Genomic DNA, 7,383 nt, shown 5'->3' with positions numbered 1-7,383 from the left:
TACTATCTATATTCTATAAAACAGATTTTTTTCTAAATTAATAATAGCTTACACCTTTCTTATAAATTAATACATGTATCATGTATTTATCAACAAAAAAATAGATTATTAAAATTTTGCAAACTCCGTTCCTTTCTTCGAGGATATCGGCGATCAGAGAAGGCCATCGATACTCAAACCTTCGCCAAAACTTTCCTCAAGCGTACTTAAAACAAATTAACGCCGTTAATTCCAAGTCGCAGCGGTGTGGAATAGATGCGGCGGACGAGAACGGCGGAAAAGAGAGAAGAAAACGAGAGAGGAGCTAAAATAAAAGGATGTGAATTTATATTCGCACTGATAGCGACCGAGCTGAGAAACTGCTTGACTAGCAAGATAGCACCAGCTCAAGCCAATTACATTCACTTGCTCGATCTTCTTGCTCTCGTCTTTCTTTAACCGGAGCTGTCCTTTTTATTCCTAAGCCGCTTCTGTCTCTTCCATTTTCTGTTATTCTCTGCATCTTTGTAAACTATCACGAAAACTGTCTTTGGCTCAAAAACTTTACTCAATGCTATATCAATGCTTGATCTCATTTTATTGTTTATCTTGTTTCTATATAATTCTGAATTCTTATTGCACAACTTCGAATAACCACGTTACATATTTGTACAATAGTGATAAATGGAGTTAACAAATATATCGCTTGCAAATTGAAAAAATATTTTTGCGATCTCTGTAAAATTGTTGAAGAATAGTCAAAAATCGAATATCGAATATCAGAATTTTTTAACACAAAGATTTGAAATTTATTGTTACAATTTTCTAATTTTGAATATAAATGTTCAAAAAATAGAAACATATTTTATCTACCTCAATTACTTTGATTATATATTTATAAATTATAAAAGAAATTACATTATAAATGCACGTTTTAATCTGCATACGGCAAAATTACTTTTGGTACGTCTAAGTATTTGAAGACTGAAGATAAATTTCAAACGATCGTGATTACGTTGCTGATAGTTTGCAGACGTTGCATTTCATGGAACGTGCGCTTTTCGCAGGAGTTAAAGCAAGCTCTTGCGTCTTACGTTTGTCAAGACGTTACTCTCTTACTACTTTTCCACGCGCATGTGTGTCAGGAATCCGGAATTCAACGTCGCTATCGACAGTCGCATTTTTGCAGTTCGTGCATCTCACACTCACGGAGTGCATTACGTATCCACGGCGAGATGCCTGTGACAATCGAGCCCAGTGCGCCGTCCGGAAAATATGAGCTTCATCTCGCAAGATGATTCCTTGTTTCCGCTGTTTTATTTTTATGGCGGCCCCATTTCCCCGTTTCTCTCTTTCTTCCTCTTTCTCCTTCTCGATCGCTTCTGCTCGAAAACAAATTTATCGCGCTGCTGTCCTCGCGTTGCATTCGCAACGTGTGTTTAAAACAGCCTGTGGCTCTCTTGATAGGTGCTCGTAATTTTGACGTAATTTGTGGACCAGAAAAGTAGAACATACTTCAAAAACCTTGTAGAATGTGAACTTTTATTATAAAAACTGGATAAATTTTGAAATCACGATATTTTGTCCTTACACACTGGTTTCAAGAAAAAGTTTTCTTTCTAAGATTAATGATATCATATTTGTCACCAAGAATGAAATTACAGATCTTAGATTATTGTTAATCCAAGTCAAGAATATAAAATAAATACATTGCAATAACTGATACCTCTTTATTATGAGATAAGTAGGTATGAGAAATAATAAGGATGGCGGAAGTAATTAAAAGATAAACTCTAAGTCAACGTCTTGGTCACAAGATCAAATAAGAAAATGAGTTATTTGTTCCTTGTAAATAATGGGAAATGGAGTTGTTTCAAGAAGAATTTAATATAAAATATCCGGGCAAAATCACCCGAGCGTAAATACGCTCAGCGAGGAAGCGTTTCAATCTCGCCGCAGTAAACACTTTGGAATGAATCGTATTTATCAGAAGTTTCCTATTATTGCTTAAAGTGGCGGATTTCTTATTCGAGATGAACGTAAGCGAGCGAAACGTAATATCGCGTCTAACTGGATGAAATGAATAATGAAATCTTGCATGCGTGTGCATATTTCGTACCATATCGAATCAAACGAGTTAAAAGATTTTCCAGTTAAAAGACATCTAACACATCATTATTAAATTAATATTCTGAGAACGTATACACCATATATTGGATCATTAACTAAGTAATCCGGGTCGTTTAGATGACGATACAATGTAGCTCAATGTAGCAATATTTTGAAGAATTATATATAATTTGATATTTTGTCACTTAACTTTTCTCTCAGTTTGCATTTTGCATATTATCTATTTTATTGTTTGCTTCACATCTTCCGGATGCTAAGATTATCAAACTGAATTTATACGTCAAGAAAGTGACGGCGTCAGCTTCTTGAAGTAAATGATTAATTATCACGATTTCATCAGTCAGGGGTAGACATCGCGGATTTGGGTAATTAGTTGGCCGCATCCCTCGCAATCGGGGATCTCTGGGAGGAGAGGCTTCAAGCTTTTCCCATCGCGATCCTTCGAAGTTCGAATCCATCGTCACCGGTAATGACGAGGGTGCGAGCTTAACTGCTTGCCGTTTGGCCGCGGATTGCCGGATAATCAGTTCGTCGGCACGTTTGCGCGTCGACTGCCGAGAAATCGCCGCTCTTTTCGGCTCCGGCACGACCGAAGGGCCTCCGAATCGAGGTGATTTCGCACTTGCGAACTCGCATCAGCAAACTTGTTACATCTCAGCCCCGTTCACGGCCCCGAAGACGGAACGAGTGGAACGAACATGGAACGCGCAGGGGATGGAAATGCACATGAGATTAGTTAAGTGTTCTCACAGGAGCGATCGATATGTGGCACGATCGAGAGTAAACAGCACGAGTGATATGTCACTTCGAATCTTGGAACAAAGTAAGAAAAGAAATTTTGGTATCTTTGCTGTCTTTCCATCTAAATCATTGAGTTATTCGGGCATGCTCGGGTAGTTGGACTTGCTTTGCAGGAGTAAAGGAACGATAACGCGATAAAGAGGGAGAAGACCACGTTGTTTTTTCATTCCATTAACTTTTCTGCCTTCTTAGCCCTTTCTTTTTCTCTTTCTTTCTCTCTTTGGTCTCCTAGCTTCCGTTGTTGTTACGATAATTGGCTAATCACAACTATGTGTCCTTTCAGAACTCCACCAAGGTTTGATTGAATTACGATACTAAAGATGCGTAAATCTGTAGAGATTCTTAATCGATTCAAGATAATGAAGCCACGGAAAGACACAGTAAGCGGTCTACCTTGAGGAAAATGTTCACTGACATCTGGTAGCTGCAATTTTTATGCTACGACCAAAGGGAATACCAAATCAGAGTTATCTGCTTTGCAGGAGGTCATCGTATTTCCCTAGATCAAAGAAACCGTAATGCGCTTCGCATGCAGTCGCAGTAGCTCGCACGTGCGCGCAACTCCCGGAGACGGTCGGCTGCAAGATTGTATCAAGGTTACAGTGCCTGGCCGACATCATGCCTGGTAGCGGCGAAAGGGATTGAGTTTATGGTTGTCCCGGGCTGCAACTCGATTTTTCCGGGCACAGGGGGAGGGAGCAATGGCAAGAAAGATGGTGGATCAGGCACGTGCGTGGAAATTCAAGTATATCCTAGACTCGCTCGTGCACGAACTCGAGTCAACGCGGTAGCTACTACCCCCGTCGCGGATACCTTTGCGTGCGCTTCCCTCCTCGACGACAGCCGTACTCCGAATGTACATATCACCAAATCGAAGCAATCATCGATCGATGCGGAGCATTCTGAGCGGCGGAACCGCAGAGACAACGTGACGCGCGGCGACCATCGCACCCAAGAGACGACTGCGGTCGAAACCTTCCCCATTCGGCTTAGCATACATATTTATTCCGCTCTGCCGAGAATTTCCCTCTGCCCCGAAGCGCCGCCTCCGCGAGTCCCTCGAGCGAGGTGTGGTATCGAGCAATAAAACGGCAAAAGCCCGACTCGAAAATTTTCCTTTCGCGAAGTTCGGATGCCGCCGGGCGGCGGCGGAAACGAGGACGCCGGAGAGGAGAATCGAGTTTGCATGACATTTAAGAGCCCAGGCCGCTGTGTTTCATAACCCTTTGACTCCGCGGTGAGTCTGATTCCGTAGCAGTCAGCGGCTTCCGGTTTCAGCGTCGTTCACTTCAGCGTCTGTGCTATGCACGAGTGAGAGCGTGCACCGCTCGGGGGAGCCGCAATGCGAGGTAACCCATTTTTGGATGCCACCGCGTCTATGACCGCGCTACGAACAAAGTTGCGCGGCGCGCAGCATTAGAATTTTAAATCGACATCATCGGCCGCAGGTCGGCGAGGGGCACCGGGGCGCAGGTATCGCACGGTCGGGTCGTACCGGGTAAAGAAAAAGAACGAGTCTGGCCACGGGGGCAGGGTAAGATACCGGCGATAGAAACTATAGAGGTTTGCTGCTCTACCTGGCGCGTTACGATGTTATTCAAATGTCGCTTGCTATGTATGAGAGCGATGGGATATGTACCCGTATACAGCGTACGCGCGCGATATATAGGTCGCACATATTCTTCTAAAGATATTGCCGCTTTCTTTCTATTTATATCCGTGCGTATAGATTCCGTTCGACCTGCCCTGTTCATCCCTCCTTTTAGAATTTTATCGTTATAATGGATCTTACGTCTTTAATTTCTTGTTAGTCAAGCTGCGATTTGAGTTTCTGTGCACATTTTTCCAGAAAACAATATTTATTTCTGAATGATAATATTGATAAGATTTTGTTTTAATAACGTTTTAATGACGACATTGACATTTCGTTTTATAGCCCCAAGTAGCAAAGTGACATCAGAAGACGACGTCATTTTGTCGTCTTCTGACGTTACTATGTTATTTAGAACGGAACGTGGTAACTGACAGCTTATGGGAGTAAACGTACATTAAAATTCCAAATTCACCGAAAATTTCCATCAACTTATTCATGTCCAATGCATGTGCATAATGTATATAATGTACGACTATGCAATCTTGCATGCATTCGCACCTTTTGTTATCGCTATCTTATGGGGTGGCACATTAGGTGCAATTTGTATCACTCATTTGCCGTCATTTCGTGCCAATATGCTAATGTATTACAATCTTTGCTATTTTTATCCCACATAGTCTCACTACGCTACGCTGAGCGGTGAAAGATAGATATATATCGCAGGCTGACTGCTGTAGGGCTACTATATTTGATTTCAAATCGCCTTGCGTCCATCCGAGCAACGTAATCCTCCACCCATGCGAATCGCCGGCGATGACGGCGCTCTATGATCCCAGCGAGTCCGCGCGCGCGGCAGTTCGCCGACCTTCCAACTCCGCACTCATTGATCGATCGACACGGAGAGCCTCGCGGCTGATTGATCGATCGGTCAGCCACGCCATTCGCGCGGCCGTAGAGATTTCGCGGTCGCTTTTCTCCCTCTCCCTCTCGATTTCCGGCCGCATAACTGAACAGCCACCGCGCGTCATCGATCCGTTTATATCTTGCATCTCCTTCCCCGCGCGAGGGAAGTTTCCCTTCCGCGGAAAGTCACGTATCTTCCGTTATCCACGCCAAGCGGTGGCGTCCGTGCGTTTCCGTGACGCGACTACGTCTGCGTCCGCGAACGTTATTTAGGTTCCCCGAGAGCGATCCGCGGGTCGCGCACTTCTGCCCGAAGATACCGCCGGTGTGTTTTTCCTGAAGCATCGCACGCCGAATGCACCGGTGGAGCCGATATCGAGCTTAAATGTGAACCAGCCCCCGCTATATGTTTATTTTGTCGAGCGTGACAATAGAATACGTTTCGCGCGCATGATGCAACCGTGCGGTTCGATCATTTGCATCCGTTTATTTTGAAAAGGATCGCGCTTCTCTCTCCATCGGGTTTCAGGCGCGAGTGCATGTTGCGCGTTTGTATCTCGCGAGATGCATTCATATCCTACTTTATATCTTATGTTCGATGTGTGCTGGATGGATATTTAATATTTTCCACTCGTAGAGGCATTAAAAATATCAGAAATGTTTTTTAACGACTATATAATCGAACGATACAATCTTTTATATAAACTTTCATCAAATTATACTTTGCGTCGTCGAAGAGTAACATCGCTGCCTGAAAGGATGATCAATTAAAGTCGTAAAAAATGACACAATTTGGTGACAAAAAAATTTAGGACACGAAAAACAAAATATTTTCAAAAAAAGTAAAGAATTTATAATTATGAGCAATTGAAATTCCAAATTAAACTGGAGAGTAAGGAAACTGGTCACGGATGAGAGCAGCTTTGCACCCTGTCGTGTAATACACGTTACAGCGCTTGAATCCCACCCCCTGCCTCTCCCTTTCTCCGAGGCTTTCATCATTTTTTATCTCTCGGTCGCATCCGTTACGCTGCGGCATGTATGTCTCTCGCGTTTTCATTAAAAGTCGTCACTCCCGCGCTGTCCGCTGCTACATATTAATGTCGGCTCTCAGTAATTCTTTCGTAGCATTTCCGCACGCGGCCTCAGCGACGTTACGCAACGGCGTTCCTTCTGCGTCCCTCGCAGCGAAACGTTATAAAATCCTCGGGAAACAGATGCATCCGACGAGACGAGAACCGTGATCCAAGTAGCCTTGAACCGGCTCCGTTTGTGCTGTTCGTTATGTTATTGCCGGTGATTAAATCAGTCGTCGACTCCTCCCTTCCGCGGCAAATGCAAAAAAATTTCGCGTTGGCGTTGTTATGCTTGTGCCATGCACGCGCGTGTGACGAAACTTGCAATTCAAGCCGCGATAAAGTTTACTGAAAATCTAGCTGCATTCACCGCGCCGCGGCTACCGGCTTTATTCTTCGGCGTGCTTTTATGATCGTGGATGTACTCTACTAGAGAACAAACGCACTGCCAGTTCTTTCTTGCAGTTATTTGCATACGTAACGTGACGTTTGCTGTTGATATCTTGATCTTTGCTATAATCATAACAGTTATTACGGTAGCAACGTATGTAACACACATAGTGGTACATCACATACAAAAATTGAAACAAATTCAAATGTCGTTAAATTTTGGTGTAACTAATGACATTTGTAGCTAATTTAATTTATGTGTATATGATGCTTAGAAGATATTGGATCATAATATATATATTTTCCTCCCGTTTTTTTTAATAATATGGGTTGTAACATATTTTCGTTATTAAAAACACTGAAGTACGGGATGAATATATGTTACAACCCAATATAAATCACAATTTCTTGAGTTTCTGGAATTCAGTGGTTTCTCCAGTTGTTCATAAATGATTCATGTGTATTCTACGTTTAAGGATGTGCTTGCAACTGGTGAATGAGAACGAAGAT

The sequence above is a fragment of the Ooceraea biroi genome, chromosome 7 (assembly GCF_003672135.1).
Source record: "Ooceraea biroi isolate clonal line C1 chromosome 7, Obir_v5.4, whole genome shotgun sequence".
NCBI classification, from domain to species: Eukaryota; Metazoa; Arthropoda; class Insecta; order Hymenoptera; family Formicidae; genus Ooceraea; species Ooceraea biroi.
Note: the sequence above shows the minus strand (reverse complement) of the source record.